The sequence below is a fragment of the Colletes latitarsis genome, chromosome 11 (assembly GCF_051014445.1).
Source record: "Colletes latitarsis isolate SP2378_abdomen chromosome 11, iyColLati1, whole genome shotgun sequence".
NCBI classification, from domain to species: domain Eukaryota; kingdom Metazoa; phylum Arthropoda; class Insecta; order Hymenoptera; family Colletidae; genus Colletes; species Colletes latitarsis.
In genome coordinates, this window is record NC_135144.1 from 213,097 (window position 1) to 235,547 (window position 22,451).

Here is a 22,451-nt window from a genome sequence, read left to right on the forward strand (position 1 = left end):
GTTTCGATCAATATTTTAGAGGATAACGCCGGTTAGGTCTGGGTTAGGTCTGGGAAATGCGCGCATCTGGCTTATACTTTCGCCTTTTTCGCAAACTTGTTGGCCAGATCCTGGGTTTTTTTCGTGTTTGAATCACGTAGTAATGTGGTAACACACTGAAGCAGTCAATTAAACCTGGTTTCGATCAATATGTTAGAGGATAACACCGGTTAGGTCTGGGTTAGGTCTGGGTTATGCCCGCATCTGGCTCATGATTTTGCCTTCTTCGCATACTTGTTGGCCAGATCCTGGGTTTTTTCCGTGTTTGAATCACGTAGTAATGTGGTAACACACTGAAGCAGTCAATTAAACCTTGTTTCGATCAATATTTTAGAGGATAACACCGGTTAGGTCTGGGTTAGGTCTGGGATTTGCGCACATCTGGCTTATACTTTCGCCTTCTTCGCATACTTGTTGGCCAGATCCTGGGGTTTTTTCGTGTTTGAATCACGTAATAATGTGGTAACACACTGAAGCAGTCAATTAAACCTGGTTTCGATCAATATTTTAGAGGATAACACCGGTTAGGTCTGGGTTAGGTCTGGGATATGCGCGCATCTGGCTTATGCATTCGCCTTTTTCGCAAACTTGTTGGCCAGATCCTGGGGTTTTTTCGTGTTGGAACCACGTAGTAATGTGGTAACACACTGAAGCAGTCAATTAAACCTGGTTTCGATCAATATTTTAGAGGATAACACCGGTTAGGTCTGGGTTAGGTCTGGGTTATGCCCGCATCTGGCTCATGATTTTGCCTTCTTCGCATACTTGTTGGCCAGATCCTGTTTTTTTTTCGTGTTTGAATCACGTAGTAATGTGGTAACACACTGAAGCAGTCAATTAAACCTGGTTTCGATCAATATTTTAGAGGATAACACCGGTTAGGTCTGGGTTAGGTCTGGGTTATGCCCGCATCTGGCTCATGATTTTGCCTTCTTCGCATACTTGTTGGCCAGATCCTGGGTTTTTTTCGTGTTTGAATCACGTAGTAATGTGGTAACACACTGAAGCAGTCAATTAAACCTGGTTTCGATCAATATTTTAGAGGATAACACCGGTTAGGTCTGGGTTAGGTCTGGGTTATGCCCGCATCTGGCTCATGATTTTGCCTTCATCGCATACTTGTTGGCCAGATCCTGGGTTTTTTTCGGGTTTGAATCACGTAGTAATGTGGTACCACACAGAAACAGGCCACTAAACCTGGATTCGGACAGTATTTAGGAGGATAACACCGGTTAGGTCTGGGTTAGGTCCGGGATATGCGCGCATATGGCTTATACTTTCGCCTTTTTCGCAAACTTGTTGGCCAGATACTGGGTTTTTTCCGTGTTTGAATCACGTAGTAATGTGGTAACACACTGAAGCAGTCAATTAAACCTGGTTTCGATCAATATTTTAGAGGATAACACCGGTTAGGTCTGGGTTAGGTCTGGGTTATGCCCGCATCTGGCTCATGATTTTGCCTTCATCGCATACTTGTTGGCCAGATCCTGGGTTTTTTTCGGGTTTGAATCACGTAGTAATGTGGTACCACACAGAAACAGTCCACTAAACCTGGATTCGGACAGTATTTAGGACGATAACACCGGTTAGGTCTGGGTTAGGTCCGGGTTATGCCCGCATCTGGCTCATGATTTTGCCTTCTTCGCATACTTGTTGGCCAGATCCTGGGTTTTTTTCGTGTTTGAATCACGTAGTAATGTGGTAACACACTGAAGCAGTCAATTAAACCTGGTTTCGATCAATATTTTAGAGGATAACACCGGTTAGGTCTGGGTTAGGTCTGGGTTATGCCCGCATCTGGCTCATGATTTTGCCTTCATCGCATACTTGTTGGCCAGATCCTGGGTTTTTTCCGTGTTTGAATCACGTAGTAATGTGGTAACTCACTGAAGCAGTCAATTAAACCTGGTTTCGATCAATATTTCAGAGGATAACACCGGTTAGGTCTGGGTTAGGTCTGGGATTTGCGCGCATATGGCTTATACTTTCGCCTTTTTCGCAAACTTGTTGGCCAGATCCTGGGTATTTTCCGTGTTTGAATCACGTAGTAATGTGGTAATACACTGAAGCAGTCAGTTAAACCTGGTTTCGATCAATATTTTAGAGGATAACACCGGTTAGGTCTGGGTTAGGTCTGGGATTTGCGCGCATCTGGCTTATACTTTCGCCTTTTTCGCAAACTTGTTGGCCAGATCCTGGGTATTTTCCGTGTTTGAATCACGTAGTAATGTGGTAACACACTGAAGCAGTCAATTAAACCTGGTTTCGATCAATATTTCAGAGGATAACACCGGTTAGGTCTGGGTTAGGTCTGGGATATGCGCGCATCTGGCTTATACTTTCGCCTTTTTCGCAAACTTGTTGGCTAGATCCTGGGTTTTTTTCGGGTTTGAATAACGCAGTAATGTGGTACCACACTGAAGCAGTCAATTAAACCTGGTTTCGATCAATATTTCAGAGGATAACACCGGTTAGGTCTGGGCTAGGTCTGGGATATGCGCGCCTCTGGCTTATACTTTCGCATTTTTCGCAAACTTGTTGGCCAGATCCTGGGTTTTTTTCGTGTTTGAATCACGTAGTAATGTGGTACCACACAGAAACAGTCCATTAAACCTGGTTTCGGACAGTATTTTGGTGGATAACACTGGTTAGGCCTGGGTTTCGTCTGGGATATGTCCGCACCTGGCTCATGATTTTGCCTTCTTCGCATACTTGTTGGCCAGATCCTGGGTTTTTTTCGTGTTTGAATCACGTAGTAATGTGGTACCACACTGATGCAGTCAATTAAACCTGGTTTCGATCAATATTTGAGAGCATAACACCGGTTAGGTCTGGGTTAAGTCTGGGATTTGCGCGCATCTGGCTTATACTTTCGCCTTTTTCGCAAACTTGTTGGCCAGATCCTGGGTATTTTCCGTGTTTGAATCACGTAGTAGAGTGGTAACACACTGAAGCAGTCAATTAAACCTGGATTCGGACAGTATTTAGGAGGATAACACCGGTTAGGTCTGGGTTAGGTCCGGGATATGCGCGCATATGGCTTATACTTTCGCCTTTTTCGCAAACTTGTTGGCCAGATACTGGGTTTTTTCCGTGTTTGAATCACGTAGTAATGTGGTAACACACTGAAGCAGTCAATTAAACCTGGTTTCGATCAATATTTTAGAGGATAACACCGGTTAGGTCTGGGTTAGGTCTGGGTTATGCCCGCATCTGGCTCATGATTTTGCCTTCATCGCATACTTGTTGGCCAGATCCTGGGTTTTTTTCGGGTTTGAATCACGTAGTAATTTGGTACCACACAGAAACAGTCCACTAAACCTGGATTCGGACAGTATTTAGGAGGATAACACCGGTTAGGTCTGGGTTAGGTCCGGGTTATGCCCGCATCTGGCTCATGATTTTGCCTTCTTCGCATACTTGTTGGCCAGATCCTGGGTTTTTTTCGTGTTTGAATCACGTAGTAATGTGGTAACACACTGAAGCAGTCAATTAAACCTGGTTTCGATCAATATTTCAGAGGATAACACCGGTTAGGTCTGGGTTAGGTCTGGGAAATGCGCGCATCTGTCTTATACTTTCGCCTTCTTCGCAAACTTGTTGGCCAGATCCTGGGTATTTTCCGTGTTTGAATCACGTAGTAAAGTGGTAACACACTGAAGCAGTCAATTAAACCTGGTTTCGATCAATATTTTAGAGGATAACACCGGTTAGGTCTGGGTTAGGTCTGGGTTATGCCCGCATCTGGCTCATGATTTTGCCTTCTTCGCATACTTGTTGGCCAGATCTTGGGTTTTTTTCGTGTTTGAATCACGTAGTAATGTGGTAACACACTCAAGCAGTCAATTAAACCTGGTTTCGATCAATATTTTAGAGGATAACACCGGTTAGGTCTGGGTTAGGTCCGGGATATGCGCGCATCTGGCTTATACTTTCGCCTTTTTCGCAAACTTGTTGGCCAGATCTTGGGTTTTTTTCGTGTTTGAATCACGTAGTAATGTGGTAACACACTGAAGCAGTCAATTAAACCTGGTTTCGATCAATATTTCAGAGGATAACACCGGTTAGGTCTGGGTTAGGTCTGGGAAATGCGCGCATCTGGCTTATTCTTTCGCCTTCTTCGCATACTTCTTGGCCAGATCCTGGGTTTTTTTCGTGTTTGAATCACGTAGGAATGTGGTAACACACTGAAGCAGTCAATTAAACCTGGTTTCGATCAATATTTTAGAGGATAACGCCGGTTAGGTCTGGGTTAGGTCTGGGAAATGCGCGCATCTGGCTTATACTTTCGCCTTTTTCGCAAACTTGTTGGCCAGATCCTGGGTTTTTTCCGTGTTTGAATCACGTAGTAATGTGGTAACACACTGAAGCAGTCAATAAAAAACCTGGTTTCGATCAATATTTTAGAGGATAACACCGGTTAGGTCTGGGTTAGGTCTGGGAAATGCGCGCATCTGGCTTATACTTTCGCCTTTTTCGCAAACTTGTTGGCCAGATCCTGGGTTTTTTTCGTGTTTGAATCACGTAGTAATGTGGTACCACACAGAAACAGTCCATTAAACCTGGTTTCGGACAGTATTTTGGTGGATAACACTGGTTAGGCCTGGGTTTCGTCTGGGATATGTCCGCACCTGGCTCATGATTTTGCCTTCTTCGCATACTTGTTGGCCAGATCCTGGGTTTTTTTCGTGTTTGAATCACGTAGTAATGTGGTACCACACTGATGCAGTCAATTAAACCTGGTTTCGATCAATATTTGAGAGCATAACACCGGTTAGGTCTGGGTTAAGTCTGGGATTTGCGCGCATCTGGCTTATACTTTCGCCTTTTTCGCAAACTTGTTGGCCAGATCCTGGGTATTTTCCGTGTTTAAATCACGTAGTAATGTGGTAACACACTGAAGCAGTCAATTAAACCTGGTTTCGATCAATATTTCAGAGGATAACACCGGTTAGGTCTGGATTAGGTCTGGGATATGCGCGCATCTGCCTTATACTTTCACCTTTTTCGCAAACTTGTTGGCCAGATCCTGGGTTTTTTCCGTGTTTGAATCACGTAGTAATGTGGTAACACACTGAAGCAGTCAATAAAAAACCTGGTTTCGATCAATATTTTAGAGGATAACACCGGTTAGGTCTGGGTTAGGTCTGGGAAATGCGCGCATCTGGCTTATACTTTCGCCTTTTTCGCAAACTTGTTGGCCAGATCCTGGGTTTTTTTCGTGTTTGAATCACGTAGTAATGTGGTAGCACACTGAAGCAGTCAATTAAACCTGGTTTCGATCAATATTTCAGAGGATAACACCGGTTAGGTCTGGATTAGGTCTGGGATATGCGCGCATCTGCCTTATACTTTCGCCTTTTTCGCAAACTTGTTGGCCAGATCCTGGGTTTTTTTCGTGTTTGAATCACGTAGTAATGTGGTAACACACTGAAGCAGTCAATTAAACCTGGTTTCGATCAATATGTTAGAGGATAACACCGGTTAGGTCTGGGTTAGGTCTGGGTTATGCCCGCATCTGGCTCATGATTTTGCCTTCTTCGCATACTTGTTGGCCAGATCCTGGGTTTTTTCCGTGTTTGAATCACGTAGTAATGTGGTAACACACTGAAGCAGTCAATTAAACCTTGTTTCGATCAATATTTTAGAGGATAACACCGGTTAGGTCTGGGTTAGGTCTGGGATTTGCGCACATCTGGCTTATACTTTCGCCTTCTTCGCATACTTGTTGGCCAGATCCTGGGGTTTTTTCGTGTTTGAATCACGTAGTAATGTGGTAACACACTGAAGCAGTCAATTAAACCTGGTTTCGATCAATATTTTAGAGGATAACACCGGTTAGGTCTGGGTTAGGTCTGGGTTATGCCCGCATCTGGCTCATGATTTTGCCTTCTTCGCATACTTGTTGGCCAGATCCTGGGTTTTTTTCGTGTTTGAATCACGTAGTAATGTGGTAACACACTGAAGCAGTCAATTAAACCTGGTTTCGATCAATATTTTAGAGGATAACACCGGTTAGGTCTGGGTTAGGTCTGGGTTATGCCCGCATCTGGCTCATGATTTTGCCTTCATCGCATACTTGTTGGCCAGATCCTGGGTTTTTTTCGGGTTTGAATCACGTAGTAATGTGGTACCACACAGAAACAGGCCACTAAACCTGGATTCGGACAGTATTTAGGAGGATAACACCGGTTAGGTCTGGGTTAGGTCCGGGATATGCGCGCATATGGCTTATACTTTCGCCTTTTTCGCAAACTTGTTGGCCAGATACTGGGTTTTTTCCGTGTTTGAATCACGTAGTAATGTGGTAACACACTGAAGCAGTCAATTAAACCTGGTTTCGATCAATATTTTAGAGGATAACACCGGTTAGGTCTGGGTTAGGTCTGGGTTATGCCCGCATCTGGCTCATGATTTTGCCTTCATCGCATACTTGTTGGCCAGATCCTGGGTTTTTTTCGGGTTTGAATCACGTAGTAATTTGGTACCACACAGAAACAGTCCACTAAACCTGGATTCGGACAGTATTTAGGAGGATAACACCGGTTAGGTCTGGGTTAGGTCCGGGTTATGCCCGCATCTGGCTCATGATTTTGCCTTCTTCGCATACTTGTTGGCCAGATCCTGGGTTTTTTTCGTGTTTGAATCACGTAGTAATGTGGTAACACACTGAAGCAGTCAATTAAACCTGGTTTCGATCAATATTTTAGAGGATAACACCGGTTATGTCTGGGTTAGGTCTGGGTTATGCCCGCATCTGGCTCATGATTTTGCCTTCATCGCATGCTTGTTGGCCAGATCCTGGGTTTTTTCCGTGTTTGAATCACGTAGTAATGTGGTAACTCACTGAAGCAGTCAATTAAACCTGGTTTCGATCAATATTTCAGAGGATAACACCGGTTAGGTCTGGGTTAGGTCTGGGTTATGCCCGCATCTGGCTCATGATTTTGCCTTCTTCGCATACTTGTTGGCCAGATCCTGGGTTTTTTTCGTGTTTGAATCACGTAGGAATGTGGTAACACACTGAAGCAGTCAATTAAACCTGGTTTCGATCAATACTTTAGAGGATAACACCGGTTAGGTCTGGGTTTGGTCTGGGATATGCGCGCATCTGGCTTATACTTTCGCCTTCTTCGCATACTTGTTGGCCAGATCCTGGGTTTTTTTCGTGTTTGAATCACGTAGTAATGTGGTAACAAACTGAAGCAGTCAATAAAACCTGGTTTCGATCAATATTTTAGAGGATAACACCGGTTAGGTCTGGGTTCGGTCTGGGATTTGCGCGCATATGGCTTATACTTTCGCCTTTTCCGCAAACTTGTTGGCCAGATCCTGGGTATTTTCCGTGTTTGAATCACGTAGTAATGTGGTAATACACTGAAGCAGTCAGTAAAACCTGGTTTCGATCAATATTTTAGAGGATAACACCGGTTAGGTCTGGGTTAGGTCTGGGTTATGCCCGCATCTGGCTCATGATTCTGCCTTCTTCGCATACTTGTTGGCCAGATCCTGGGTATTTTCCGTGTTTGAAACACGTAGTAATGTGGTAACACACTGAAGCAGTCAATTAAACCTGGTTTCGATCAATATTTTAGAGGATAACACCGGTTAGGTCTGGGTTAGGTCTGGGTTATGCCCGCATCTGGCTCATGATTTTGCCTTCATCGCATACTTGTTGGCCAGATCCTGGGTTTTTTTCGTGTTTGCATCACGTAGTAATGTGGTAACACACTGAAGCTGTCAATTAAACCTGGCTTCGATCAATATTTTAGAGGATAACACCGGTTAGGTCTGGGTTAGGTCTGAGTTATGCCCGCATCTGGCTCATGATTTTGCCTTCTTCGCATACTTGTTGGCCAGATCCTGGGTTTTTTTCGTGTTTGAATCACGTAGTAATGTGGTAACACACTGAAGCTGTCAATTAAACCTGGTTTCGACCAATATTTTAGAGGATAACACCGGTTAGGTCTGGGTTAGGTCTGGGTTATGCCCGCATCTGGCTCATGATTTTGCCTTCATCGCATACTTGTTGGCCAGATCCTGGGTTTTTTTCGTGTTTGCATCACGTAGTAATGTGGTAACACACTGAAGCTGTCAATTAAACCTGGCTTCGATCAATATTTTAGAGGATAACACCGGTTAGGTCTGGGTTAGGTCTGAGTTATGCCCGCATCTGGCTCATGATTTTGCCTTCTTCGCATACTTGTTGGCCAGATCCTGGGTTTTTTTCGTGTTTGAATCACGTAGTAATGTGGTAACACACTGAAGCTGTCAATTAAACCTGGTTTCGACCAATATTTTAGAGGATAACACCGGTTAGGTCTGGGTTAGGTCTGGGTTACGCCCGCATCTGGCTCATGATTTTGCCTTCATCGCATACTTGTTGGCCAGATCCTGGGTTTTTTTCGGGTTTGAATCACGTAGTAATGTGGTACCACACAGAAACAGTCCACTAAACCTGGATTCGGACAGTATTTAGGAGGATAACACCGGTTAGGTCTGGGTTAGGTCCGGGATATGCGCGCATATGGCTTATACTTTCGCCTTTTTCGCAAACTTGTTGGCCAGATCCTGGGTTTTTTCCGTGTTTGAATCACGTAGTAATGTGGTAACACACTGAAGCAGTCAATTAAACCTGGCTTCGATCAATATTTTAGAGGATAACACCGGTTAGGTCTGGGTTCGGTCTGGGATTTGCGCGCATATGGCTTATACTTTCGCCTTTTTCGCAAACTTGTTGGCCAGATCCTGGGTTTTTTTCGTGTTTGAATCACGTAGTAATGTGGTAGCACACTGAAGCAGTCAATTAAACCTGGTTTCGATCAATATTTCAGAGGATAACACCGGTTAGGTCTGGATTAGGTCTGGGATATGCGCGCATCTGCCTTATACTTTCACCTTTTTCGCAAACTTGTTGGCCAGATCCTGGGTTTTTTCCGTGTTTGAATCACGTAGTAATGTGGTAACACACTGAAGCAGTCAATAAAAAACCTGGTTTCGATCAATATTTTAGAGGATAACACCGGTTAGGTCTGGGTTAGGTCTGGGAAATGCGCGCATCTGGCTTATACTTTCGCCTTTTTCGCAAACTTGTTGGCCAGATCCTGGGTTTTTTTCGTGTTTGAATCACGTAGTTATGTGGTAGCACACTGACGCAGTCAATTAAACCTGGTTTCGATCAATATTTCAGAGGATAACACCGGTTAGGTCTGGGTTAGGTCTGGGAAATGCGCGCATCTGGCTTATACTTTCGCCTTTTTCGCAAACTTGTTGGCCAGATCCTGGGTTTTTTCCGTGTTTGAATCACGTAGTAATGTGGTAACACACTGAAGCAGTCAATAAAAAACCTGGTTTCGATCAATATTTTAGAGGATAACACCGGTTAGGTCTGGATTAGGTCTGGGATATGCGCGCATCTGCCTTATACTTTCGCCTTTTTCGCAAACTTGTTGGCCAGATCCTGGGTTTTTTTCGTGTTTGAATCACGTAGTAATGTGGTAACACACTGAAGCAGTCAATTAAACCTGGTTTCGATCAATATGTTAGAGGATAACACCGGTTAGGTCTGGGTTAGGTCTGGGTTATGCCCGCATCTGGCTCATGATTTTGCCTTCTTGGCATACTTGTTGGCCAGATCCTGGGTTTTTTCCGTGTTTGAATCACGTAGTAATGTGGTAACACACTGAAGCAGTCAATTAAACCTTGTTTCGATCAATATTTTAGAGGATAACACCGGTTAGGTCTGGGTTAGGTCTGGGATTTGCGCACATCTGGCTTATACTTTCGCCTTCTTCGCATACTTGTTGGCCAGAGCCTGGGGTTTTTTCGTGTTTGAATCACGTAGTAATGTGGTAACACACTGAAGCAGTCAATTAAACCTGGTTTCGATCAATATTTTAGAGGATAACACCGGTTAGGTCTGGGTTAGGTCTGGGTTATGCCCGCATCTGGCTCATGATTTTGCCTTCTTCGCATACTTGTTGGCCAGATCCTGTTTTTTTTTCGTGTTTGAATCACGTAGTAATGTGGTAACACACTGAAGCAGTCAATAAAACCTGGTTTCGATCAATATTTTAGAGGATAACACCGGTTAGGTCTGGGTTAGGTCTGGGTTATGCCCGCATCTGGCTCATGATTTTGCCTTCTTCGCATACTTGTTGGCCAGATCCTGGGTTTTTTTCGTGTTTGAATCACGTAGTAATGTGGTAACACACTGAAGCAGTCAATTAAACCTGGATTCGGACAGTATTTAGGAGGATAACACCGGTTAGGTCTGGGTTAGGTCCGGGTTATGCCCGCATCTGGCTCATGATTTTGCCTTCTTCGCATACTTGTTGGCCAGATCCTGGGTTTTTTTCGTGTTTGAATCACGTAGTAATGTGGTAACACACTGAAGCAGTCAATTAAACCTGGTTTCGATCAATATTTTAGAGGATAACACCGGTTAGGTCTGGGTTAGGTCTGGGTTATGCCCGCATCTGGCTCATGATTTTGCCTTCATCGCATGCTTGTTGGCCAGATCCTGGGTTTTTTCCGTGTTTGAATCACGTAGTAATGTGGTAACTCACTGAAGCAGTCAATTAAACCTGGTTTCGATCAATATTTCAGAGGATAACACCGGTTAGGTCTGGGTTAGGTCTGGGTTATGCCCGCATCTGGCTCATGATTTTGCCTTCTTCGCATACTTGTTGGCCAGATCCTGGGATTTTTTCGTGTTTGAATCACGTAGGAATGTGGTAACACACTGAAGCAGTCAATTAAACCTGGTTTCGATCAATATTTTAGAGGATAACACCGGTTAGGTCTGGGTTTGGTCTGGGATATGCGCGCATCTGGCTTATACTTTCGCCTTCTTCGCATACTTGTTGGCCAGATCCTGGGTTTTTTTCGTGTTTGAATCACGTAGTAATGTGGTAACAAACTGAAGCAGTCAATAAAACCTGGTTTCGATCAATATTTTAGAGGATAACACCGGTTAGGTCTGGGTTCGGTCTGGGATTTGCGCGCATATGGCTTATACTTTCGCCTTTTCCGCAAACTTGTTGGCCAGATCCTGGGTATTTTCCGTGTTTGAATCACGTAGTAATGTGGTAATACACTGAAGCAGTCAGTTAAACCTGGTTTCGATCAATATTTTAGAGGATAACACCGGTTAGGTCTGGGTTAGGTCTGGGTTATGCCCGCATCTGGCTCATGATTCTGCCTTCTTCGCATACTTGTTGGCCAGATCCTGGGTATTTTCCGTGTTTGCATCACGTAGTAATGTGGTAACACACTGAAGCTGTCAATTAAACCTGGCTTCGATCAATATTTTAGAGGATAACACCGGTTAGGTCTGGGTTAGGTCTGGGAAGTGCGCGCATCTGGCTTATACTTTCGCCTTTTTCGCAAACTTGTTGGCCAGATCCTGGGTTTTTTTCGTGTTTGAATCACGTAGTAATGTGGTAACACACTGAAGCTGTCAATTAAACCTGGTTTCGACCAATATTTTAGAGGATAACACCGGTTAGGTCTGGGTTAGGTCTGGGTTATGCCCGCATCTGGCTCATGATTTTGCCTTCATCGCATACTTGTTGGCCAGATCCTGGGTTTTTTTCGGGTTTGAATCACGTAGTAATGTGGTACCACACAGAAACAGTCCACTAAACCTGGATTCGGACAGTATTTAGGAGGATAACACCGGTTAGGTCTGGGTTAGGTCCGGGATATGCGCGCATATGGCTTATACTTTCGCCTTTTTCGCAAACTTGTTGGCCAGATCCTGGGTTTTTTTCGTGTTTGAATCACGTAGTAATGTGGTATCACACTGAAGCAGTCAATTAAACCTGGTTTCGATCAATATTTTAGAGGATAACACCGGTTAGGTCTGGGTTCGGTCTGGGATTTGCGCGCATATGGCTTATACTTTCGCCTTTTTCGCAAACTTGTTGGCCAGATCCTGGGTTTTTTCCGTGTTTGAATCACGTAGTAATGTGGTAACACACTGAAGCAGTCAATTAAACCTGGTTTCGATCAATATTTTAGAGGATAACAACGGTTAGGTCTGGGTTAGGTCTGGGAAATGCGCGCATCTGGCTTATACTTTCGCCTTTTTCGCAAACTTGTTGGCCAGATCCTGGGTTTTTTTCGTGTTTGAATCACGTAGTAATGTGGTAGCACACTGAAGCAGTCAATTAAACCTGGTTTCGATCAATATTTCAGAGGATAACACCGGTTAGGTCTGGATTAGGTCTGGGATATGCGCGCATCTGCCTTATACTTTCGCCTTTTTCGCAAACTTGTTGGCCAGATCCTGGGTTTTTTTCGTGTTTGAATCACGTAGTAATGTGGTAACACACTGAAGCAGTCAATTAAACCTGGTTTCGATCAATATGTTAGAGGATAACACCGGTTAGGTCTGGGTTAGGTCTGGGTTATGCCCGCATCTGGCTCATGATTTTGCCTTCTTCGCATACTTGTTGGCCAGATCCTGGGTTTTTTCCGTGTTTGAATCACGTAGTAATGTGGTAACACACTGAAGCAGTCAATTAAACCTTGTTTCGATCAATATTTTAGAGGATAACACCGGTTAGGTCTGGGTTAGGTCTGGGATTTGCGCACATCTGGCTTATACTTTCGCCTTCTTCGCATACTTGTTGGCCAGATCCTGGGGTTTTTTCGTGTTTGTATCACGTAGTAATGTGGTAACACACTGAAGCAGTCAATTAAACCTGGTTTCGATCAATATTTTAGAGGATAACACCGGTTAGGTCTGGGTTAGGTCTGGGTTATGCCCGCATCTGGCTCATGATTTTGCCTTCTTCGCATACTTGTTGGCCAGATCCTGTTTTTTTTTCGTGTTTGAATCACGTAGTAATGTGGTAACACACTGAAGCAGTCAATAAAACCTGGTTTCGATCAATATTTTAGAGGATAACACCGGTTAGGTCTGGGTTAGGTCTGGGTTATGCCCGCATCTGGCTCATGATTTTGCCTTCTTCGCATACTTGTTGGCCAGATCCTGGGTTTTTTTCGTGTTTGAATCACGTAGTAATGTGGTAACACACTGAAGCAGTCAATTAAACCTGGTTTCGATCAATATTTTAGAGGACAACACCGGTTAGGTCTGGGTTAGGTCTGGGTTATGCCCGCATCTGGCTCATGATTTTGCGTTCATCGCATACTTGTTGGCCAGATCCTGGGTTTTTTTCGGGTTTGAATCACGTAGTAATGTGGTACCACACAGAAACAGGCCACTAAACCTGGATTCGGACAGTATTTAGGAGGATAACACCGGTTAGGTCTGGGTTAGGTCCGGGATATGCGCGCATATGGCTTATACTTTCGCCTTTTTCGCAAACTTGTTGGCCAGATACTGGGTTTTTTCCGTGTTTGAATCACGTAGTAATGTGGTAACACACTGAAGCAGTCAATTAAACCTGGTTTCGATCAATATTTTAGAGGATAACACCGGTTAGGTCTGGGTTAGGTCTGGGTTATGCCCGCATCTGGCTCATGATTTTGCCTTCATCGCATACTTGTTGGCCAGATCCTGGGTTTCTTTCGGGTTTGAATCACGTAGTAATGTGGTACCACACAGAAACAGTCCACTAAACCTGGATTCGGACAGTATTTAGGACGATAACACCGGTTAGGTCTGGGTTAGGTCCGGGTTATGCCCGCATCTGGCTCATGATTTTGCCTTCTTCGCATACTTGTTGGCCAGATCCTGGGTTTTTTTCGTGTTTGAATCACGTCGTAATGTGGTAACACACTGAAGCAGTCAATTAAACCTGGTTTCGATCAATATTTTAGAGGATAACACCGGTTAGGTCTGGGTTAGGTCTGGGTTATGCCCGCATCTGGCTCATGATTTTGCCTTCATCGCATACTTGTTGGCCAGATCCTGGGTTTTTTCCGTGTTTGAATCACGTAGTAATGTGGTAACTCACTGAAGCAGTCAATTAAACCTGGTTTCGATCAATATTTCAGAGGATAACACCGGTTAGGTCTGGGTTAGGTCTGGGTTATGCCCGCATCTGGCTCATGATTTTGCCTTCTCCGCATACTTGTTGGCCAGATCCTGGGTTTTTTTCGTGTTTGAATCACGTAGGAATGTGGTAACACACTGAAGCAGTCAATTAAACCTGGTTTCGATCAATATTTTAGAGGATAACACCGGTTAGGTCTGGGTTTGGTCTGGGATATGCGCGCATCTGGCTTATACTTTCGCCTTTTTCGCAAACTTGTTGGCTAGATCCTGGGTTTTTTTCGGGTTTGAATAACGCAGTAATGTGGTACCACACTGAAGCAGTCAATTAAACCTGGTTTCGATCAATATTTCAGAGGATAACACCGGTTAGGTCTGGGTTAGGTCTGGGATATGCGCGCATCTGGCTTATACTTTCGCCTTTTTCGCAAACTTGTTGGCTAGATCCTGGGTTTTTTCGGGTTTGAATAACGCAGTAATGTGGTACCACACTGAAGCAGTCAATTAAACCTGGTTTCGATCAATATTTCAGAGGATAACACCGGTTAGGTCTGGGCTAGGTCTGGGATATGCGCGCCTCTGGCTTATACTTTCGCATATTTCGCAAACTTGTTGGCCAGATCCTGGGTTTTTTTCGTGTTTGAATCACGTAGTAATGTGGTACCACACAGAAACAGTCCATTAAACCTGGTTTCGGACAGTATTTTGGTGGATAACACTGGTTAGGCCTGGGTTTCGTCTGGGATATGTCCGCACCTGGCTCATGATTTTGCCTTCTTCGCATACTTGTTGGCCAGATCCTGGGTTTTTTTCGTGTTTGAATCACGTAGTAATGTGGTACCACACTGATGCAGTCAATTAAACCTGGTTTCGATCAATATTTGAGAGCATAACACCGGTTAGGTCTGGGTTAGGTCTGGGATTTGCGCACATCTGGCTTATACTTTCGCCTTCTTCGCATACTTGTTGGCCAGATCCTGGGTTTTTTCCGTGTTTGAATCACGTAGTAATGTGGTAACTCACTGAAGCAGTCAATTAAACCTGGTTTCGATCAATATTTCAGAGGATAACACCGGTTAGGTCTGGGTTAGGTCTGGGTTATGCCCGCATCTGGCTCATGATTTTGCCTTCTTCGCATACTTGTTGGCCAGATCCTGGGTTTTTTTCGTGTTTGAATCACGTAGGAATGTGGTAACACACTGAAGCAGTCAATTAAACCTGGTTTCGATCAATATTTTAGAGGATAACACCGGTTAGGTCTGGGTTTGGTCTGGGATATGCGCGCATCTGGCTCATACTTTCGCCTTCTTCGCATACTTGTTGGCCAGATCCTGGGTTTTTTTCGTGTTTGAATCACGTAGTAATGTGGTAACAAACTGAAGCAGTCAATAAAACCTGGTTTCGATCAATATTTTAGAGGATAACACCGGTTAGGTCTGGGTTCGGTCTGGGATTTGCGCGCATATGGCTTATACTTTCGCCTTTTTCGCAAACTTGTTGGCCAGATCCTGGGTATTTTCCGTGTTTGAATCACGTAGTAATGTGGTAATACACTGAAGCAGTCAATTAAACCTGGTTTCGATCAATATTTCAGAGGATAACACCGGTTAGGTCTGGGCTAGGTCTGGGATATGCGCGCCTCTGGCTTATACTTTCGCATTTTTCGCAAACTTGTTGGCCAGATCGTGGGTTTTTTTCGTGTTTGAATCACGTAGTAATGTGGTACCACACAGAAACAGTCCATTAAACCTGGTTTCGGACAGTATTTTGGTGGATAACACTGGTTAGGCCTGGGTTTCGTCTGGGATGTGTCCGCACCTGGCTCATGATTTTGCCTTCTTCGCATACTTGTTGGCCAGATCCTGGGTTTTTTTCGTGTTTGAATCACGTAGTAATGTGGTACCACACTGATGCAGTCAATTAAACCTGGTTTCGATCAATATTTGAGAGCATAACACCGGTTAGGTCTGGGTTAGGTCTGGGATTTGCGCACATCTGGCTTATACTTTCGCCTTCTTCGCATACTTGTTGGCCAGATCCTGGGGTTTTTTCGTGTTTGAATCACGTAGTAATGTGGTAACACACTGAAGCAGTCAATTAAACCTGGTTTCGATCAATATTTTAGAGGATAACACAGGTTAGGTCTGGGTTAGGTCTGGGTTATGCCCGCATCTGGCTCATGATTTTGCCTTCTTCGCATACTTGTTGGCCAGATCCTGTTTTTTTTTCGTGTTTCAATAACGTAGTAATGTGGTAACACACTGAAGCAGTCAATAAAACCTGGTTTCGATCAATATTTTAGAGGATAACACCGGTTAGGTCTGGGTTAGGTCTGGGTTATGCCCGCATCTGGCTCATGATTTTGCCTTCTTCGCATACTTGTTGGCCAGATCCTGGTTTTTTTTCGTGTTTGAATCACGTAGTAATGTGGTAACACACTGAAGCAGTCAATTAAACCTGGTTTCGATCAATATTTTAGAGGATAACACCGGTTAGGTCTGGGTTAGGTCTGGGTTATGCCCGCATCTGGCTCATGATTTTGCCTTCATCGCATACTTGTTGGCCAGATCCTGGGTTTTTTTCGGGTTTGAATCACGTAGTAATGTGGTACCACACAGAAACAGGCCACTAAACCTGGATTCGGACAGTATTTAGGAGGATAACACCGGTTAGGTCTGGGTTAGGTCCGGGATATGCGCGCATATGGCTTATACTTTCGCCTTTTTCGCAAACTTGTTGGCCAGATAATGGGTTTTTTCCGTGTTTGAATCACGTAGTAATGTGGTAACACACTGAAGCAGTCAATTAAACCTGGTTTCGATCAATATTTTAGAGGATAACACCGGTTAGGTCTGGGTTAGGTCTGGGTTATGCCCGCATCTGGCTCATGATTTTGCCTTCATCGCATACTTGTTGGCCAGATCCTGGGTTTTTTTCGGGTTTGAATCACGTAGTAATGTGGTACCACACAGAAACAGTCCACTAAACCTGGATTCGGACAGTATTTAGGACGATAACACCGGTTAGGTCTGGGTTAGGTCCGGGTTATGCCCGCATCTGGCTCATGATTTTGCCTTCTTCGCATACTTGTTGGCCAGATCCTGGGTTTTTTTCGTGTTTGAATCACGTCGTAATGTGGTAACACACTGAAGCAGTCAATTAAACCTGGTTTCGATCAATATTTTAGAGGATAACGCCGGTTAGGTCTGGGTTAGGTCTGGGTTATGCCCGCATCTTGCTCATGATTTTGCCTTCATCACATACTTGTTGGCCAGATCCTGGGTTTTTTCCGTGTTTGAATCACGTAGTAATGTGGTAACTCACTGAAGCAGTCAATTAAACCTGGTTTCGATCAATATTTCAGAGGATAACACCGGTTAGGTCTGGGTTAGGTCTGGGTTATGCCCGCATCTGGCTCATGATTTTGCCTTCTTCGCATACTTGTTGGCCAGATCCTGGGTTTTTTTCGTGTTTGAATCACGTAGGAATGTGGTAACACACTGAAGCAGTCAATTAAACCTGGTTTCGATCAATATTTTAGAGGATAACACCGGTTAGGTCTGGGTTTGGTCTGGGATATGCGCGCATCTGGCTCATACTTTCGCCTTCTTCGCATACTTGTTGGCCAGATCCTGGGTTTTTTCCGTGTTTGAATCACGTAGTAATGTGGTAACAAACTGAAGCAGTCAATAAAACCTGGTTTCGATCAATATTTTAGAGGATAACACCGGTTAGGTCTGGGTTAGGTCTGGGATATGCCCGCATCTGGCTCATGATTTTGCCTTCTTCGCATACTTGTTGGCCAGATCCTGGGTTTTTTTCGTGTTTGAATCACGTAGGAATGTGGTAACACACTGAAGCAGTCAATTAAACCTGGTTTCGATCAATATTTTAGAGGATAACACCGGTTAGGTCTGGGTTTGGTCTGGGATATGCGCGCATCTGGCTCATACTTTCGCCTTCTTCGCATACTTGTTGGCCAGTTCCTGGGTTTTTTTCGTGTTTGAATTACGTAGTAATGTGGTAACAAACTGAAGCAGTCAATAAAACCTGGTTTCGATCAATATTTTAGAGGATAACACCGGTTAGGTCTGGGTTCGGTCTGGGATTTGCGCGCATATGGCTTATACTTTCGCCTTTTTCGCAAACTTGTTGGCCAGATCCTGGGTATTTTCCGTGTTTGAATCACGTAGTAATGTGGTAATACACTGAAGCAGTCAATTAAACCTGGTTTCGATCAATATTTCAGAGGATAACACCGGTTAGGTCTGGGCTAGGTCTGGGATATGCGCGCCTCTGGCTTATACTTTCGCATTTTTCGCAAACTTGTTGGCCAGATCCTGGGTTTTTTTCGTGTTTGAATCACGTAGTAATGTGGTACCACACAGAAACAGTCCATTAAACCTGGTTTCGGACAGTATTTTGGTGGATAACACTGGTTAGGCCTGGGTTTCGTCTGGGATGTGTCCGCACCTGGCTCATGATTTTGCCTTCTTCGCATACTTGTTGGCCAGATCCTGGGTTTTTTTCGTGTTTGAATCACGTAGTAATGTGGTACCACACTGATGCAGTCAATTAAACCTGGTTTCGATCAATATTTGAGAGCATAACACCGGTTAGGTCTGGGTTAGGTCTGGGATTTGCGCACATCTGGCTTATACTTTCGCCTTCTTCGCATACTTGTTGGCCAGATCCTGGGTTTTTTCCGTGTTTGAATCACGTAGTAATGTGGTAACTCACTGAAGCAGTCAATTAAACCTGGTTTCGATCAATATTTCAGAGGATAACACCGGTTAGGTCTGGGTTAGGTCTGGGTTATGCCCGCATCTGGCTCATGATTTTGCCTTCTTCGCATACTTGTTGGCCAGATCCTGGGTTTTTTTCGTGTTTGAATCACGTAGGAATGTGGTAACACACTGAAGCAGTCAATTAAACCTGGTTTCAATCAATATTTTAGAGGATAACACCGGTTAGGTCTGGGTTTGGTCTGGGATATGCGCGCATCTGGCTCATACTTTCGCCTTCTTCGCATACTTGTTGGCCAGATCCTGGGTTTTTTTCGTGTTTGAATCACGTAGTAATGTGGTAACAAACTGAAGCAGTCAATAAAACCTGGTTTCGATCAATATTTTAGAGGATAACACCGGTTAGGTCTGGGTTCGGTCTGGGATTTGCGCGCATATGGCTTATACTTTCGCCTTTTTCGCAAACTTGTTGGCCAGATCCTGGGTATTTTCCGTGTTTGAATCACGTAGTAATGTGGTAATACACTGAAGCAGTCAATTAAACCTGGTTTCGATCAATATTTCAGAGGATAACACCGGTTAGGTCTGGGCTAGGTCTGGGATATGCGCGCCTCTGGCTTATACTTTCGCATTTTTCGCAAACTTGTTGGCCAGATCCTGGGTTTTTTTCGTGTTTGAATCTTGTAGTAATGTGGTACCACACTGATGCAGTCAATTAAACCTGGTTTCGATCAATATTTGAGAGCATAACACCGGTTAGGTCTGGGTTAGGTCTGGGATTTGCGCACATCTGGCTTATACTTTCGCCTTCTTCGCATACTTGTTGGCCAGATCCTGGGGTTTTTCGTGTTTGAATCACGTAGTAATGTGGTAACACACTGAAGCAGTCAATTAAACCTGGTTTCGATCAATATTTTAGAGGATAACACAGGTTAGGTCTGGGTTAGGTCTGGGTTATGCCCGCATCTGGCTCATGATTTTGCCTTCTTCGCATACTTGTTGGCCAGATCCTGTTTTTTTTTCGTGTTTCAATAACGTAGTAATGTGGTAACACAGTGAAGCAGTCAATTAAACCTGGTTTCGATCAATATTTTAGAGGATAACACCGGTTAGGTCTGGGTTAGGTCTGGGTTATGCCCGCATCTGGCTCATGATTTTGCCTTCATCGCATACTTGTTGGCCAGATCCTGGGTTTTTTTCGTGTTTGAATCTTGTAGTAATGTGGTACCACACTGATGCAGTCAATTAAACCTGGTTTCGATCAATATTTGAGAGCATAACACCGGTTAGGTCTGGGTTAGGTCTGGGATTTGCGCACATCTGGCTTATACTTTCGCCTTCTTCGCATACTTGTTGGCCAGATCCTGGGGTTTTTCGTGTTTGAATCACGTAGTAATGTGGTAACACACTGAAGCAGTCAATTAAACCTGGTTTCGATCAATATTTTAGAGGATAACACAGGTTAGGTCTGGGTTAGGTCTGGGTTATGCCCGCATCTGGCTCATGATTTTGCCTTCTTCGCATACTTGTTGGCCAGATCCTGTTTTTTTTTCGTGTTTCAATAACGTAGTAATGTGGTAACACAGTGAAGCAGTCAATTAAACCTGGTTTCGATCAATATTTTAGAGGATAACACCGGTTAGGTCTGGGTTAGGTCTGGGTTATGCCCGCATCTGGCTCATGATTTTGCCTTCATCGCATACTTGTTGGCCAGATCCTGGGTTTTTTTCGTGTTTGAATCACGTAGTAATGTGGTACCACACAGAAACAGTCCACTAAACCTGGATTCGGACAGTATTTAGGACGATAACACCGGTTAGGTCTGGGTTAGGTCCGGGTTATGCCCGCATCTGGCTCATGATTTTGCCTTCTTCGCATACTTGTTGGCCAGATCCTGGGTTTTTTTCGTGTTTGAATCACGTCGTAATGTGGTAACACACTGAAGCAGTCAATTAAACCTGGTTTCGATCAATATTTTAGAGGATAACACCGGTTAGGTCTGGGTTAGGTCTGGGTTATGCCCGCATCTTGCTCATGATTTTGCCTTCATCACATACTTGTTGGCCAGATCCTGGGTTTTTTCCGTGTTTGAATCACGTAGTAATGTGGTAACTCACTGAAGCAGTCAATTAAACCTGGTTTCGATCAATATTTCAGAGGATAACACCGGTTAGGTCTGGGTTAGGTCTGGGTTATGCCCGCATCTGGCTCATGATTTTGCCTTCTTCGCATACTTGTTGGCCAGATCCTGGGTTTTTTTCGTGTTTGAATCACGTAGTAATGTGGTAACACACTGAAGCAGTCAATTAAACCTGGTTTCGATCAATATTTTAGAGGATAACACCGGTTAGGTCTGGGTTTGGTCTGGGATATGCGCGCATCTGGCTCATACTTTCGCCTTCTTCGCATACTTGTTGGCCAGATCCTGGGTTTTTTTCGTGTTTGAATCACGTAGTAATGTGGTAACAAACTGAAGCAGTCAATAAAACCTGGTTTCGATCAATATTTTAGAGGATAACACCGGTTAGGTCTGGGTTAGGTCTGGGATATGCCCGCATCTGGCTCATGATTTTGCCTTCTTCGCATACTTGTTGGCCAGATCCTGGGTTTTTTTCGTGTTTGAATCACGTAGGAATGTGGTAACACACTGAAGCAGTCAATTAAACCTGGTTTCGATCAATATTTCAGAGGATAACACCGGTTAGGTCTGGGCTAGGTCTGGGATATGCGCGCCTCTGGCTTATACTTTCGCATTTTTCGCAAACTTGTTGGCCAGATCCTGGGTTTTTTCGTGTTTGAATCACGTAGTAATGTGGTACCACACAGAAACAGTCCATTAAACCTGGTTTCGGACAGTATTTTGGTGGATAACACTGGTTAGGCCTGGGTTTCGTCTGGGATATGTCCGCACCTGGCTCATGATTTTGCCTTCTTCGCATACTTGTTGGCCAGATCCTGGGTTTTTTTCGTGTTTGAATCACGTAGTAATGTGGTACCACACTGATGCAGTCAATTAAACCTGGTTTCGATCAATATTTGAGAGCATAACACCGGTTAGGTCTGGGTTAAGTCTGGGATTTGCGCGCATCTGGCTTATACTTTCGCCTTTTTCGCAAACTTGTTGGCCAGATCCTGGGTATTTTCCGTGTTTGAATCACGTAGTAAAGTGGTAACACACTGAAGCAGTCAATTAAACCTGGTTTCGATCAATATTTTAGAGGATAACACCGGTTAGGTCTGGGTTAGGTCTGGGTTATGCCCGCATCTGGCTCATGATTTTGCCTTCATCGCATACTTGTTGGCCAGATCCTGGGTTTTTTTCCGTGTTTGAATCACGTAGGAATGTGGTACCACACTGAAGCAGTCAATTAAACCTGGTTTCGATCAATATTTTAGAGGATAACGCCGGTTAGGTCTGGGTTAGGTCTGGGAAATGCGCGCATCTGGCTTATACTTTCGCCTTTTTCGCAAACTTGTTGGCCAGATCCTGGGTATTTTCCGTGTTTGAAACACGTAGTAATGTGGTAACACACTGAAGCAGTCAATTAAACCTGGTTTCGATCAATATTTTAGAGGATAACACCGGTTAGGTCTGGGTTAGGTCCGGGATATGCGGGCATCTGGCTTATACTTTCGCCTTTTTCGCAAACTTGTTGGCCAGATCTTGGGTTTTTTTCGTGTTTGAATCACGTAGTAAT